Source organism: Lepisma saccharinum, chromosome 8 (assembly GCF_977018435.1).
Source record: "Lepisma saccharinum chromosome 8, izLepSacc3.1, whole genome shotgun sequence".
Taxonomy (NCBI): Eukaryota; Metazoa; Arthropoda; class Insecta; order Zygentoma; family Lepismatidae; genus Lepisma; species Lepisma saccharinum.
The window spans coordinates 64,733,411-64,751,142 of NC_139236.1; the positions used below are offsets into that span (position 1 = coordinate 64,733,411).

The 17,732-nt window shown below is 42.2% G+C and overlaps 1 protein-coding gene and 2 non-coding genes across 3 annotated transcripts in view; 2 read left to right on the plus strand and 1 right to left on the minus strand.

Moving 5' to 3' along the window:
• The window catches only part of LOC145991069 (uncharacterized), a 167,179-nt gene that overhangs the window by 109,183 nt on the left and 40,264 nt on the right, over window positions 1-17,732 (minus strand). The window lies entirely within an intron of this gene.
• TRNAT-CGU (transfer RNA threonine (anticodon CGU)) lies at window positions 1,784-1,856 on the plus strand. Its single transcript has one exon. It is a non-coding gene; the product is annotated as a tRNA-Thr (tRNA).
• On the plus strand, window positions 2,217-2,289 carry TRNAT-CGU (transfer RNA threonine (anticodon CGU)). The gene has a single exon. It is a non-coding gene; the product is annotated as a tRNA-Thr (tRNA).

The following is a 17,732-nucleotide window of genomic DNA, read 5'->3' on the forward strand; positions in this document are numbered from 1 at the left end:
TTACTTGCAAGACCAATATTAGATTAATGTTACATACTATACAGGGTGACTGGTAATTTGATGTATTCCCTGAAAGGGGTTAAAGTAGAGACAATTTGCAATAAATTTGACCATATGGTACCCCGTCCGAAAATTAGTAGTTTTCGAGATAATCGAATTTCAATTGTTTTTTTTTAAAAAATGACAATTTTCCACAGAAAAAGATGAATTGAGAAAAAACTGCTCACAGTATGGAACTTATTTCAGCGTTTTCTGATAGCTAACAAATAAGTGGTTCGTTTTAAAAAAAAGTTTTTCCCAAATAACAATCACATGTAAGTAACGGGTGGGTCTAAACTTACAAGTGATGATAAAAAAAATGCACTCTTAGTTTACTTGGCAACGTATTAATAACAAAAATGGTATGACACGAAGCGTACAAATTACTTAAATTACTTCCTTGGGTCATCTGCTATCCAACAAGATACAAATGTTGCTAACATTCACAATTGTGTACAAGAAATAATACTTCATTCATCTTCATGTGAATGGAATCAATGAACAATACAATTAAAGAACATTACACGTCTTGCTCAAAGTGGGCACCTCAGTTACGAATGCAGGCACGCAGGTGTTTACGGACATTTGGTCTCTTAACTCGTGATGTGATGGTGTCCTTGATGTGTTGACCAGCTGTTAAGATCCTCTCCCTGAGCTCTTCTTCCGAGTTTACCGGTGTCTTGTCATGTGGCTCCAAATGTAAAAGTCGCAAGGCTTCAAATCGGGGGATCGAGCCGGCCAGGGAATCGGGTCGCCTCGGCCAATCCATTTCTTTGGGTAATTTTCATCCAGTCACTGTCGCACGCCCAGGCAGAAGTATGTATGGGCGTCATCAACAATCATTTGATCGAGACATTTTTCCTGCCCCAAATCTTAAATGGCATCACTTATGAACATTTTTTGAGGAACGGGATGTCAATGTTGTTGGAGGATGTGCCTCTAGCTACAAGACGTGACATGATTTATCAGCATGATGACTGCCCAGCTCGATCCCCCGATCGATTTGACGCCTTGCGACTTTTACATTTGGAGCCACATGACAAGACACCGGTAAACTCGCAAGAAGAGCTCAGGGAGAGGATCTTAACAGCTGGTCAACACATCAAGGACACCCCCACATCACGAGTTAAGAGACCAAATGTCCGTAAACACCTGCGTGCCTGCATTCGTAACTGAGGTGCCCACTTTGAGCAAGACGTGTAATGTTCTTTAATTGTATTGTTCATTGATTCCATTCACATGAAGATGAATGAAGTATTATTTCTTGTACACAAATGTGAATGTTAGCAACATTTGTACCTTGTTGGATAGCAGATGTCACAAGGAAGTAATTTAAGTAATTTGTACGCTTCGTGTCATACCATTTTTGTTATTAATACGTTGCCAAGTAAACTAAGAGTGCATTTTTTTATCATCACTTGTAAGTTTAGGCCCACCCGTTACTTACATGTGATTGTTATTTGGGAAAAACTTTTTTTAAACGAACCACCTATTTGTTACCTATCAGAAAATGCTGAAATAAGTTCCATACAATGAGCAGTTTTTTCTCAATTCATCTTTTTATGTGGAAAATTGTCATTTTTTAAAAAAACAATTGAAATTCGATTATCTCGAAAACTACTAATTTTCGGACGGGGTATCATATGGTCAAATTTATTGCAAATTGTCTCTACTTTAACCCTTTTCAGGGAATACATCTAATTACCAGTCACCCTGTATAATGTTACATGAACAACGTTCAACTGCCCTCTTAGCTCAGTGGTTAGAGCACTGGTCTCGTAAACCAGGGGTCGTGAGTTCGAATCTCATAGGGGGCAATATGTTTTTCCTACCTTTTTAGTCGACCTCTGTGGCGAGGTGGTTTGCGCTGTGACGCCAGGGGTTCCATGTTCGAATCCCGGGTAAGTCATGAATGTTTGTGTTTGTCCTAATGAGAAAATCTAAAAATTGAGAAAAACCGGGAAATGTAAAATTAAGCGAAAAACGCGGGATACTGCCGCTTAGGGGTATTCTTTTTAACAAAAAATTTGGTTAGAGCACTGGTCTTGTAAACCAGTGGTCGTGAGTTCGAATCTCATAGGGGAAACGTGTTTTTTCCCCATCTTTTTAGGTTTATTTCTAAGACCAACATTAAATCACTGTTACTTAATCGAGTGTTCCACAAGCAACGTTCAACTGTCCTCTTAGCTCAGTGGTTAGAGCACTGGTCTCGTAAACCAGGGGTCGTGAGTTCGAATCTCATAGGGGGCAACATGGTTTTCTAATTTCTTAGGTTTATTTTCAAGACAAAACGTTTTCTAAACGTCAAATATGAAAACACCTAATGTTCTCGTGGCACTAATAGGCCTACATTATTGTTTTAGCTAACAATGTTCCACTGCACAAGCTATCTTCCTCCATTATCACAGAGCTGAGCAACTTTGTCATAATGAGTTGATTTTAATAGAAACCAGATTGCCTCATCTTGGGTTAGTTGCCTTGTGTCTAAAAGGAAGTGCTTTTTTGGTTAAGGACAATCGCTTCCTTGTTTGACCGCTGTTTGAGACTCCAAGCAGAAGCTGGTGGCAGGTCTCTGAAAGATAACTTCTATCTCCCCTCTCTTGTTTTAGTGAAGCTTCCTCTACAAATGGGGGAAGATTCTGGGAACTGACTGCACATAAGCTTCCCTTCTCTCTTAAGTTCTTGGAAATGTGCTTGAGTTTTTAAACCCTGATCTCCAAAGCTGAACACACACCAGTGATACCAACCCTAGGATAATTGTGCTAAACGTAGCACAATTTGAAGCTGTGTGTTTGGCAAGATTATCTGTTCCTGGGTGACAGAAAATAAATTCAAAGGAAGATATTGTTGGAAATATATATATTCTTTTCAATCCCTAGATTTAATTTGCACTTCTCCAGCGGACTTATTTTAAACAAATGGAAGTATGCCGACCTAGGAACAAACTTTTATAATCACATCCCGGCCCATCCTCCTTTCCCCCCATTCTTTCTTCACAGGGTGTGAAATCCTGGGGGGACAGGGGGGATTTCCTCCACCATCAACCTTGTCCTAAACAATCCCGCACCTAAAAATTATTGGGGGGGGGGAGTTTTCGTTATGAGACAAATAATAATACGTGGCTCGACAGCCCTGGAAGGGCCTTGGTCTATCTCCCGACTGCCAGTCTCCCTCCCACAATCCTACCTAGAGGTGTGGAGATCTTCAACCAGTAATGGGGTGACGTGGGGTCAGCACGTCGAACCCCCAGCCGATATAGGATATTTCCGAGACCGCGTTACGCTACTCACTTGTAGCTCCCTATTTTCGTCACGACGGTGGGTGGCCACCGGTCCTATACACAGGCCGAAAACCCAGAGACTGAACCCAGGTGGACTCGAACCCATGCCGTCCCGCAGTCGGAGTCCAAAGCACAGCGCCTTAGACCGCACGATTGAAAACTAATTGTGCTGGACAATCAGGCATGTGTATAATAATAATAATAATAATAATAATTCAGACCAAATAAAAAAATAATATATATAATGTTTAATATTATTATTATTTCCATCTATAAAATTTTATCAAAGGCCTATGTATGGCTTCGCCCAGGGTCGGATTAAGACGAAATTGGGCCTGATGCTTGAAATCTTCAGTGAACAATAAACACAACGACGTTATAGTTACGTCACAGCGCAAAGAATAATAGTAACTGTATAATAAGTAACGTTGGTCCAGGCGTCCGAAATAGGGGTTCCAAATTTCATTTAAAGATTTATTTTCAGGTTAATATAGCAAAAGAAAACTGTTCAGCTTTCGGAAAATTCTCGTCTGTTTTCATCTGGGTCTATTTCAGGAATGGGCCTTACGCTGCAGCATCAATAGCACCCATCATAATCCGGACCTGGCTTCGCCCATGGTTGCGATCCCAAGTTAAACTGCTGGTCCAGTCCTGAGCCTATCTGAGTATAAAGATAAGCCATTAATTTTGAATTCAAATACACTATACTAATATTAATATCGAAAACTCACGCTTTTACTTGAACCGCTTGGGATTTCAGAACATGCTGGCGGCCGTATCTTTCGCCGTTGATAATACATGAGTTTTTTAAACAATCATTTTGGGCTGTGTAAGTGTCTTTTGAAAGAAAAGCCCTTTCTAGATTGGTCATAAAAGAATTGAGCATTACGTTAGTATGCATCATAATGGACATTTTCGTTTGTGCTACCCGCAAATCGCAGTGCTTATTTACGTATTCCCTTATGGGAAATTTTAAAAAAATAATGCAATTTGTGCACATTTATCGAACTGAAATTACATAAATGTGTCATGTACTCAAAGTTTCATAAAGTAAGTTCACATCTACTTCGTGTTTTCCGGCAAAGCAAAAAAATCCCATGCTACATGTAAGCTCTTTTCACGGCGATCTTCGCCAAACTCCAGCGCCCTCTTAAGTCCACTTTATGCACAGATTCGGGACTGGACCTACAGTTTAAAGTGGGATCCGAACCGCTGTGCCATGTGCCTCCATCGGGTATCGAACCCGAGACCCCTTGATTACATGGCGACTACGTTACCACTATGTCATCGGGGAAGCCCAATCACGCAAAGAACAAAGGAAAATATCTGTCCCTGTTTCTTGCTTTCTCTCCGCCTCCTTCAAGAAACTATTAACAAGTCCAGACCAAAAGCAAGAAATGAAGAATAAATGTAAAAGAAGAGTGCAAGACAAATATAAGTATGAAATGTAATTGATTTATATTATTTTTTTTTTAAAAAAAAGCAAAAACTAAACAAAAACGTACACATAACAAGACAATTTGAAATACAGTCGAACCTGATTTATACGTATGTCAAGGTGAAGAGAAAAGAATACGTATAACTGAGAATTACTTAGAAATCAGATTTAGATACCATGTCATATTATTATTAAACTACTATAATTGTATCCAGAGGGACAAGATTTTGTTGATTTACTACCCAATCTTAAAAATTTGTCTAAAATAGAATTTATTTTGCTAATGACTGTGCAAAGTGTGGTATAAGCGATACCTAAATATGCAGCTATTTTAGTTTTATATGGATTAGCGTCCACTTCCCATAATCATTCTCCTCTGATTTCATGTCCCTACGCCGCACTCGTATTTCTCACAACTCGAGACCGACCGCCGCCACACCCGCCTCTCCTGTTTTGAATTTGAAACTCGCTTTGTGTTTTTGTAACGAAAAGAAATGTATACTTCTTGTGGCTTGATTACGTACAAATGAGCAGCTGTATTTTTTGAAAATTAGAACGTATAACACCGAATTACGTATAAATGCATTACGTACAAATAATGTTTAATTAACACGTTTTAAAATTATATTTTGCCGGGACCTACAGTAATTTACGTATAAAACAGTATTACGCAGAACTGAATCTCAACTGTATTTTGTAATTTATTGAGGTTTTTAACTAGTTGATAAGTAGGGAGCGGAAGTTGATGAAATGTCATCTTTTTTCTGACATCTCGGACACGATGCCCATTAAATATAGACAATATCACACTTCGTCTAGAACCAAAAAAATGTAATTTTAAAGTACATTTTTTGCCAATTTTCAGGTTTTAGGTCATTTTCCCAGATTTTCGGCATTTTCCCGTCATTTTTCGCAATATTCTGTGTATTGTTTCGTCATATTTTGACATTTCTTTCATTTTGGTAATATTCTTGAGTCTTTTCACCAAGGTGAACATAAGCCTATATATATCTCGCAGGATTTCTTTTTCTTTACAGTGCCACAGAAACACACCACAATACATCGCCAGGCAAAGGAACGGGAAATTAATGCATTTTACAACCAACTCATTCAGTGTATACGACTTTTCCATTAAATTGTTTTAAAATTATTCTGTTGTTTCCATTGAAAATCCTCGTTGCATATTTTAATTGAATGTGCATGTGGTATCATTTGGTGCCTTTTTTCCTTTTCATGTAAATTTTTAACCTGAAACTAACAAATTTAATGGTCATTTTTTACGTCATTTTTTCCCATTTTTTTAGGACATTCTATAGGTCATATACCTATATTTTTTAGGTCATCAACTTCCGCTCCCTATTGATAAGGAATTAGTTTGAAGAGTTCCAACTTTCGCAACTCGGTTGTGCATTTTCCCGCACTTTCAGACAATTTTGATCAAATCTCCTTCCTCTCCTTTGTGCAGCAGAACCACGCCCACGAGTCTCCAACAAAAGCGGAATCGCTTCTCCTCCTAAACGGGACAAAGCTTCGGCTCGGAGATCTACACAGACGTAAGCAAGCTTATTTCTGTTTCACGCCTTACAGACAGAACCTGAGTTATCTTCGACTTTTGCTCGGGGAATTCCTGGAACCGTAACAATGCGGAATGAAAAACAAGAGAGTGCTAACAACTCGAATGCCTATGCGAAGTCTATCTTCTTCAGTTCTTGCTCGACCTCCTTTTTTGGTTTGGAACAATGGTTTGCCTCTGAGTGTGGCACTGGGCATGAATTGAGATGAGGTTCATTTTCCGAGCGTAAGCAAGGACCTTCAGCAAGGTTAAAGCGTCAATCAGATGCAAATGATTAGAATAATTAAGTACCAAGTGGTCATAATAGTAGACACAATTGGACAGTTCTAAATAATCTTTTGAGGCTCGTCGTAGCCTTTTATGATGTATATTTTGAGGGCACAGAGTTGGCAACACTGTGGGCCCCTTACTGTAGCCTTTTATGAGGGGGGCCCATTGCCCCCTGTTTACATCTGGCAACACTGCCGTAGATCCTTTGACAGTGTTGTTAACCTACTGGGTTTTTTACTCTAAACTTTTATTAAAGGGCCTGAGGGGTCCATGTATTTTTTATGTCTGGCAACACTGTTGGGGGCCTAGTGTTGGCGACCTGTGGGCTCTTACTGTAGCTTTTTATGAGGGAGACCTATTGTCCTCTTTTTATATTTGACAACTCTATTGGATGTTTTTTTTTTTTTTGAGACTTGGGTTTTGCCAACCCATCCGAAGAAAATTCCACTATATGATCTTTCACTGGCTAAGCTAACCTACAAATAGGAATTGGCAACACTGACGAGGCTCGAATTATTATTTGAGACTCGAATCATCATTTGAGGCTCGAAATCATCATTTGAGGCTCGAAATCATCATTTGATGCTCGTCGGTGTATAATTTTTAGCTTTTTTTTTTTTTTTTTGTGTGTGTGTGTGTGTGTGTGTGTGTGTGTGTGTGTGTGTGTGTACATGTGCCCGGGCGAGGCGTAGCCTTTCACGGTGTATGTTAACCTCACTAGCAGTGTTTCCTACTAGCAATGTTTCCAACTTGTCGTAGCCTTTTACGGTGTATAATTTTTTTAGCTTTTTGTGTGTGTGAGTGTACGTGTGCCCGAACAAAACGTAGCTTTTTACGATGTGCCTTTGATAATGTATGTTAACCTCACTGGCAGTGTTGCCAACTCGCTCTACAAAACACTAAACTTGCTGAAATGGTGCTCGCTGAAATGACGCTCGCTGAAAATGGGCGCTTGGGGGTTAGTTCTCGAAGAAAGGTTAATTTAACCTAATTTTTTTTTTGTACAAAGCAAACATATCCTACTCCCTTTTTCCCCGGCATGCTTTATGTTTGCGTAGGGGGTAAAGAAAAAGGGCTTTGCTTTACCAACGCTGAAATTGGCTTGCTCGAAACGAATCGCTAAATATAAAATAAAATAACAATGCCTATGAACCTGTTTGGCTTCAGGAAGCAGGCTATGGAGACATCCGCCCAAAACGTACCGTCGCCACCTGCAAGCTGGGACCTGTTACCCTCCCTATTATCTAAACTCAACGGTTTGTTGATTATACACTTGAATAGCATCCTGACCCAGTACGACGAGGATGTGGGCAAGACTTTCTACATATTCAACAACAACTTGAATTATTACCAATTCCCCATCTCCGGCAAACTGCAGTTTGACATGAATCCCGAGAATAAAGGAGAGGCCAAAATTTCCTCCGGCAAGAACATCTATCGCATCAAACACGATAGGATGAACAGTACCACCACGTACGATATATCTGCTGGCGATCGCCTGTACATAGAGCTCTTGGACGACTACGACAAACTCATCCCTCTTTTCATAGAAATGAAAATTAGCTATCCTATAATAAATAACAATAATGCCTAACGATATTTTTGGCCATACAAAACGCGACGACCATGGCGACGAGCTTCTCATGCTCGACGTCAGAGTCAAGAAGCTGCGAAGCGATCTGCAGGCCCTCCAGTCCACGCTCAACTCCAGCCTCCAGTCCGAGATAGCCAGCTTGCACTCTCAGTGCTTGGACCCTGTACTCAAGATTGATGCAGAGCTAAAATCGCTGCTGCAAAAATACATCGACCTTGCGTCGATAGACAATCTCGACAAGCTGGCACTGAGTGTGGGCAATCTGCAGAACGAACTTCTGAAGCTGCAACAAACGCAAACCTCAGACGTTGAACAGCTGAAACAACGCTTGCAGGATCAAACAAGCAACATCCAGACCGAACTGCAAACTATCATCCAAAGCATTAAAACACAAGGCGACTACGATCGCGTGAACACTAGTATTGCTAAATTGCGCGAACAGTTTCAATCTTTCGAAATCCCTACGTTGGAAAGCATCAAGGCTGAGCTTCAAACGGATGCTTTGCATGCGGCCATCAACGAAGTAAAAACTAAACTCCAAACGCTGGAGGATTTTATCAACAATCTACCGTCGTCCAGCGAACTGAACGCCATTGCCCGTAGCGTGGCCAACATCAAACTCCAACTTGAGACCTACGAGGGTTTCGGGAAGCTGCAAGGCACCATAACCCATATTGAGGATGCTCTTGCTGCCATTAGAAATGATCTGGCGAACGTTCACGATGAGCTGGAAACCAAACTGCCGGGCATCAGGGATACACTGGCCAACGTCCAACAGCAAATCGCCAAACTGGAAAATCTGAATGCAGAATCCGAGTTGTCTCATTTCCATCACTTGATCGACGACATACAGACTAAGTTGGAAACCCTGCAACAATCTACCCCCACCCAGGATGACATAACGCAACTGCAAGAAGGCATACGTGCTGCTGCCGATGCCTCCGAGTTGGACGCGGTGAAAAAAGCTTTGGAATCGCTCCAAAACACGGTGGCCACCCTGCCTACCTCTCAGGAACTGAAAAGCGTGAAGAGAACTCTCAACCGAATACTCAAATCCGACGACATCAAAAACATCCAATCCGAAATTGAATCGATACGGGGGTCTGTCGCGACTTTACCTACCAACCAGAACATCACCGAGCTGCATGAATTGTTTGCGGAAATTAGAACCCAGGTCCACGACCTTGTAATACAGAGCTCCAAGTTGACGCTTGTAGAAAGCCTGCAGCAGATTATTGCCAGCGTAAAAGAGCAAATTGGGAGTATCGAGGCAAGTCAGGAATCGACTATAGCTAATTTCAGCACCCAACTACATGACTTAAATGAAAAATTCAAGAGCCTTATTGTCGATGTAAAGATCAAACCAAACTACGACACTGTTGTTCATGCTATCGAGGAACACCTGGAATCGGTGAATGGCAGATTGGAGGATGTGGAGACTGAGGTTCGAACCAACGTAAACACTCTAAATGCCAGCATCGACAATCTCAAGTCTACGATTGTCATCGAACTGTACAGCATACCAAACAGAGAGTTCTCCTCCCCTTTCAATCCAGGTTACAAACTCTACATGTTGACTCCTGCAAAAGCCTATCATCAATTTTTCCTCGCTGGCACACTTCAGTTCGTCAAGGTTTCCTACTGGTCTTTGCCTCACGCAACCCACTACCCAACCATGACCGTGACGAACATTGGCGATGAGCCTAAAATAAGAGGAGTTGAGCTGGTCGATTTCACACACCCCGAAAGTCGCGAGACTGCCTATGCCGAAGATGCCACTCAAATTATCGACATAGAAATAGGTGACAAGCTGTACATAGAAAACCCTGCATTGTCTGCAGCCAGAAATCCCATCCAGACTATATTCTTATTTTCGCGCCATGTCTAGGCAGGGTATCGTGAACGAGCTTCATAAACCTGCACGACGAAACTACAAACGACTGGCGGTGGTGACCAAAGGCGTGGATGACCTTTGGCAGGCTGACCTTGTGGAAATGAGTAGCGGCAACCTAAAAAATTTACATAAAATCAATAAAGGATACAAGTATCTTCTTACTGTTATAGATACATTTTCAAAATTTGCGTGGGCTTTGCCCCTCAAGGCTAAAACAGGTGTGTGCGTAATGGAAGCATTCAAAACTATTTTCAATGAAAGTGGCAGGCGACCTCGATTTCTTCAAACGGATAACGGAAAAGAATTTTACAACTCGATATTTCAACAGTTTGTTCAGAAGCAAAATATTCAACATTACTCGACTTTCAGTCACATCAAAGCCAGCGTAGTAGAACGTTTTAACCGTACTCTCAAAACACACATGTGGAAACGATTTACGCTTCAAGGTAACCACAAGTGGGTAGACGTACTTCCGGAACTCGTAAACGACTATAATCACAGTTTGCATAGCACGATACGCATGAAGCCTGCCGATGTCAGCAAGTCTGATGAGGCACGACTGATCTCTACTGTTTATTGCCCCAAGTACCGGCCCACTAACAAAAAACCGAAATTCAAAATTGGAGACCAAGTAAGAATTAGTAAATTTAAGCGCATGTTTGAAAAAGGTTTTACCAAAAACTGGAGTACAGAACTTTTCACCGTTGCTCGATTGTTACCCGGTAACCGTCACACGTATATAATAAAAGATAATCGCGACGAAATTTTGAAAGGGCGATTCTACGAGGAGGAACTCTCCAAAACAAAATACCCCAATACGTATCTTATCGAAAAAGTATTACGTAGAAAAGGTGACAAACTGTTGGTGAAATGGTTGGGACTCGAGGAAAAAAGTTGGATCGACGCAAACGAAGTGATTGTGTAACAGGTGCTTGGGATGTGGTGAGACGACTGCCAGATTTTCCCTCGGAGTGTCAGGCTAGGAAAAACGGCGAATTGTTGCCGGACAACATTCGCAGTCTTATTGTCGGACCTTCAGGGTGTGGGAAAACAACTTTACTTATTGATAATTTTCTTCTTGCTCCCGACTGGTTAGATTGGAAGAACAGGCACTTGTATGTTTTTTCCAAAAGTTTGGAGCAAGCAAAATATCAACAGCTGACAAAACTATACGAAGGGCTGAGCATAGCTACCTTTGCCTCCGAAGTAATGCCACTAGACTGCTGCCATGAAAATTCGGTGGTGGTCTTCGACGATGTGATTTTGGAGAACCAGAACGAGATTCGCAATTTTTTTACTCAGGGGCGGCACAGAGGCATAGACTGCTTCTACCTTGCTCAGACCTTCTCCAAAATTCCCAAGCAGCTTCTCCGAGACAATGCTAATTTTATTTGCTTGTTTCGTCAAGACCACACCAATTTAAAACACGCCTACGATGATTATGTAGGCGGGGACATGAACTTCAATCAGTTTTCTAAATTTTGCTCTTCATGCTGGAACCAAGATGATTTCGGATTTGCCACGATAGACATGACGAGGAAACCTAATGACGGAAAGTACAGAAACAAAATTAACAATTTTCTAAACGTTGCGACGTTACAAGAAACGTCTTGACGTATTATAAATAACAAATGATGAAACGCAAACTCGCAGACGACAACCTGAAGCTGCGCGACTACCTGGCCAAACGCTTCAGGGGTTGGAAATCAGAGAATCGCGGAATTTACGAAGAGAAAAAGCGACAGGACCAACCTATCATCGATGCTATAAGTGGACTAGGTAAAGACATCAAAGATGTTACCGAGCAAAACAAAGATTTAATCAACGAGCTCCTGCCACTTGCTGCTCAAAATTATGCTGTGCCTACACCGATATCCAGTATTCACACTACCCCGTTCGAACTTGGAGCTGTACCTCTGAGACGTCAGGTTCTAGGCAGTACCTCTTCGGACAAGGTAGTTGAATTAGGTCCGTTGGCGAGAGATTACCTGAGCACCGGGAAATTTGAAAAGGACGAGGTGTTTGGATTGTACCCCTCTGTGGAACCTAACGAGGGTGTGGTTTGGAAAATTGGGAAATCGAAAGTCACGTTCGAAGGTGACGACGTGAAAATTAATTTGGGCGAGAAGAACAGCTGGACTAGATATCCTGGCACTGTGGGCCTGTGGGAACTTATCACCAAAAAGCAACCTAAAGATTATACAGACGAGGATTACCAAAGTTACACAGAAATTTTAATCATGACGGATGCCCTGTACCAAAACAACGATGCAACACAGAATCGCGTAAAATCAAGCAGTGGAGAAAAATACAGGAACCTCATCAAGCCAATATGGAACCAAATTAAAACTGGCAGCGGTGTCAAACTCTACAATACCCTACCTAAAGAGTTTGTTTGGGTAGACGACGTAAGAAAGCTTGTAGATCGATTGCTGGTTATCGCAGGTGAAGAGAATGCAGGTAATCGCAACTTTCACAACGAGAAGGTGGGCATCATGGACATGATTAGCACCAAGCTTAGCAACTTCATTGTCAACGACAACAAAGGTATAGGTTACCTTATCAAAATCATCAACACCCTGCCTCCCAAATTCTGGAATGTGGCCGAAGGTCGAGGTCTCGTGAACGACATCATCAACAAGCTACCCTTCGAGATGCACCTGCCAGGTTACCAGTACTGCGGACCGGGTACCAAACTCGAACGACGACTGGAGAGAGGAGACAAGGGAGTGAACCTATTGGACGCAGCATGCAAGGATCACGATATTGCTTACAATACTCACACTGATCTCGACGCGCGTCACGATGCAGACAGAATGTTGGAGCATGCCGCGTTCGGGAGACTTGTTAGCAGAGACGCCTCGCTGGGTGAACGGGTTGCAGCATTGGGTACGACCATTGCCATGAACACAAAACGAAAATTGGGGTGGGGGCTGTAATTAAATAACACACGGATTACAGAGAGAAAAATTTAGCAAAAAAATGTCTACGCATATAACAGACTTACCAACTGAAGTGTTATGCAAAATATTTATATTTACCTTCGACGATAGTCACGAGGATGTTAAAAAGCTTATTGATTTAGTTAAAATAACACCACAATTTCGCTTGCCCTGTGAAATGCTACTTCTGGATCATCTGAGAAAAATAAGCGGTGTGAAATCTTCTTCTTCTCCCTATGCTTTTTTTCGGGCTGCTGATGAAAAATTGGCTGATAAGATGGACGAACTTCACGAGTGGAGACAGGGGAGGAGACGATATACAGACGACTGGTACGCTTCAAATGCAGAAACCAGTAGGATCATCGATCACCTCATCGCATTAGGCAATGCCGAAACTTTTTTCTATAAATAACACACTGTAAAAAAATCTACGAGACCAAAAAAAATATTTCTTCGATATGAGTGAAAAAATTAGTGACGTCCAGGCATTAAAACAAATGCTAAATTTGTCAGTCGAATATATAAAAATTCAGGAATTGGAAGTGGACAAACCTTACGCAATAACTTCCGGTTCAATTGTTGCAACCCAGTATGGTCCCAAAGTACGTCTGTTGCTCAACGGACAATACAGTCTATTTTTACCAGATCGATACGCTAGCATGTTATCCGACGAGAAGCTATCTATTTTAATCGAGAGTAAAACTCGAATCGTGTACAAGGGGACAAAAGAACTTCTTGGTAAGAAAACAAAGCACATAATAGAATTTGTTTAACGGTTGCGTAGTATATATAAATAATATGCCGTAAAAAAATTATACGAGAGGGAAACAAAAAATCTCGGAACATATATAATATAACATATCGTAAAAAAAAAAATACATCATGAAGCCCAAGGGCGTCGTGTACCAGATACCATATTCGAATCTGAAAACGCTGGGTGCCCTCGATGGGTTACTCACCAAGAAACAACTCGAGAAGAAACGTTCATGCTTGTCCAAAGGACACGGAATGAAATTGCTGCTCAGCACTCCACAATTGAAAAAGTTGCAGCATTCGCGGAAGCAGCAGAAGATTGGAGGTTTCATATTCAGCATTCCGGCCATCTTGGCAGCTTTGGGTGCAGTGGGCAGCTTGGCTGGAGGCAGTGCCGCTATCGCCAAAACCGTCATCGATGCAAAGAAGAACAAGGCCGAGCTGGAAGAACAGAAACGTCACAACCTGGCTATGGAGAAGAAGGGGAAAGGTGTGACCAAAAAGCAAAAAAGCAACCTCGATGCTTTGAAGAAATATAAAAAAAAGAAGAAGCCCTGTCCAACTTCGATATTGAATCTCTGATCGAACCGTTTGGAATAAGGAACTTCAGAGGTGTTTTCATGTCCGATTCTCTACACTCTGCTGTGAAGAAAAAGGAGTATGGCGAGGTCAACCTGGACAGTTACAAAAATCCTGGTACACATTGGATATGCTACCTCAAAATTGACGATAACAATGCATTTGTTTTCGATTCGTTCGGTGGCACACCGCCTGCCAGGTTGGTGAAGTATCTCAGTGTTGCCAACCTCTACTACAATGACAAACGCATCCAGGGTTTCACCGATGTTAACTGCGGCCACCTATGCCTTTCCGTTCTCGCATATATGTCTAAAATAAATAACCCGTCGGTGGAACATTTTCAGAAAGCATTGTGGTACCTAAAACACCATGGGAGTGTTCCATCTCACCAGCGAGACTTCGGTCTTGAAACTCGCGTTGCATGACGACATCATCTATCCTAAATCTATTGCTCTTCGTGCATTCTACAGCATGTACCTAATACCCAATGTCACGGAGCACAATAACAAAATTACTGTTGGAAATGAAAAAATAGTTATCACGCCAGGACAGTACAATCTGTCTACCTTGCAAGCCCAATTGCCAAGAAATGTACTGCTATCTCAAAAGTCTGTAACTCACAGAGTTGAAATTGTGTCTGCTACGGAAACAGTAGACCTAGGCACTGTTGGAGAGCTTCTGGGATTCGAGAACAACACAAAGCTCGAACCTGGCATCAAGCACATCGGTGCCAACATTCCTAAATTTCTAGCCATCGAGACTCTGAACATACATTGCAATGTGGCAGAAGGCATGATCACCAAATCCTCGGATGGTATCCCAGGCAGCCACAAGCAAACAGGTATCATCGCTACGTTCAAACCAAACTCTGAATTCATGGAACCGATTATCTACACACCCTCACCACCGATATACTTCCCTATATCTCGTAATCGCATAGACAACATAGAATTGGCAGTGACAAACGAAAAAAATGAGGTGGTGAATTTTGCCGGAGCTACTACCACCGCCGTCGTGGAGATTAACGTATAATAAATAACAATCATGGAGCAAATCGAAAGTTACGAGTTGCAATCTTTCCCACCCAATCGCCGCACGTTCGCCAATTTGAACGAGCCGAACAGGGAGATCGAATACGATGTGGACGTTGGGGATGGGTTCATTCACCCTCACAGAGCTGATTTGTATATCAAGTTTGATGTGGTGAAGAGAGACAACGGCGAAGCATTCCACGCCAATGCAAATTTAAGACTTGTGGACAATTTTGTGCCGCATCTGTTCTCGCAAGTGGAAGTTAGAAAGCATGGCACCGTCATCGATAGGGTTGACTACCCTGGGATTACTTCTACAGCTGTGGGAACACTGAAACTCTCCAAGACCGATGCAGCATACTACCAGGCAGGGGGATTCGAAGCAGATACAAAAATCAAAACTCGAAGCCACACAGTACTGTTTCCCATGCGCTTGCTTCCAGGCTTCTTCTCCGACTACACGGAGATTATGTGGAAGGGTGGCTTGCGCGTCACTTTTCGCAGAAGCGCCAACGACAACGATGTGCTGATGCGTTACAGCACCTTGGGTGCAGACGGTGCAGCACTTGCCAACACACTACCCGACGCAGCCAAGTGCGTCATCCAGTTCATGGAGCTGCGCATGCCTGTGGTGGAATACGAATCTAACTACGGTCTCAAGTACAAAGCCGACATTTTGAAGAACCCCCAAGTACCCATCCAATTTTACGGTTACCAGTGTGTGCAGAAACCTGCTTCCGGCAGCCATTTTGAATTTGATGTTACTACGCAGTTCAACAGCATCCGGTACGATATGCCTGAGTTTGCGGTCGTGCTCTTCCAGACGGGAAAAAATAATAACCAAGAGAAAGATTCTAGCCAGTTTGATAATTGCAAAATTAAGAATGTTTACCTCAAAAATGGAAGGAATGAAGTTTTTCCACGCGAGAATTATAACTTAAACATTACGAACGACGATTACCTGAAACTTTACGAGGCGTACACAGCTTACAAGAGAGTGGCCTCCGGCAATGTGGACGTGTACTACAACCCCGACGAGTTCATAGCTCGCAGACCCATGTTTGTCATCAACACATCTAAAAGAAAACAGGTGGTTGTTAACGATCGTACCAACATCAAGATTGTATGCGAGTTCCACGACGCCTTGCCTGCAGATACTCTGTGCAGTGTTATTCTTATTGCAGAGAAAACATTTGTGTATGACGTCAAAAATGAAAGAGTGACTGAACAGTTTTAAATAAATAAAAAAAAAATAGCACACAATAAGAAATGTGGAATTTTATATATATAAGTACAAATTGCAATTAGCAGTTTCCAGAAGTTTAATTTTGCTGTGCCATGCATGCATGTAATCGAGGAAGTGGAAGTAAATTAAAATTGTTTTTTTTTTTCTTTTCGCATTGCCTATTACTTTTTGTTACACTCTGGGCAGGCCTTACTAGTTTGGAGGCGATAGTGGCCCCACGGAAGTGTATGGACCCCACATTCAAGAATACACCTCTTGTCGTCGTGTGCATCCAGAGCAACTTTCCTGACAATATTAGTTGTAAGCACATGATCGACGCTTTGGATACGATGCTCTTTTTGTAGAATGGGCGATTTTGTTCTGAGGCACTCGAGGTAATCCTCAAACTTGAGGTGCTCCCGAACCACTTGCCTGCTTACACCCTTTGCCTTTTTTGTTACAGAACCCTCAGCCCGGATCGCATAGGCTTTGGCACGAAGTCCAGCAAACTCCACAATCACATCCCCGTCTTTCTCGTCCTTGAGTTTGCCGGGTATTTTTTCGTTCTGGGGCAGAATTCCATACCGGTTTAGCTGGGGATAGCCCGATGTGTCGAAGAGCTTGACAAGAGCTGGAACTTTGGCTATATCACCATACGCATCGGCCGTGCGAACATGGTACACCAAGCTGTCTGTGTCTGTGTAGAGGAGCGAGATATTGTGGTTGTAGTGTGCACGTAGTATGTCGTAATATGTCTCGAACATGCACAACTTGCTCAGATCCAAAACTGCAGCTCCCACATAGATGGGCTTGTTGAGTAGCACCTCGCCCCGGTTCATGTGAATCAGAGACATCTGTTCGTTGTAAATTGTTCGAGACCTGAACAGCGAGCTTGCAACAAGTCGACGACACTGTGTTTTCTTCGTCACCAACCTCACATCAACGCGATTTCGCACATTCTCCATGGTCTTCCCAAATACCGCATTGTTCATTAATTTGAAAAAATCGCGATCAAGTTCCGAAGTGGCAGCAGTGCGATGTTTGGTGTTCAGTTTGATGTACGGCTTCAACCATGGAGACTGCCTGAATAAGAGTACGTGGTAAACTGCTTTGA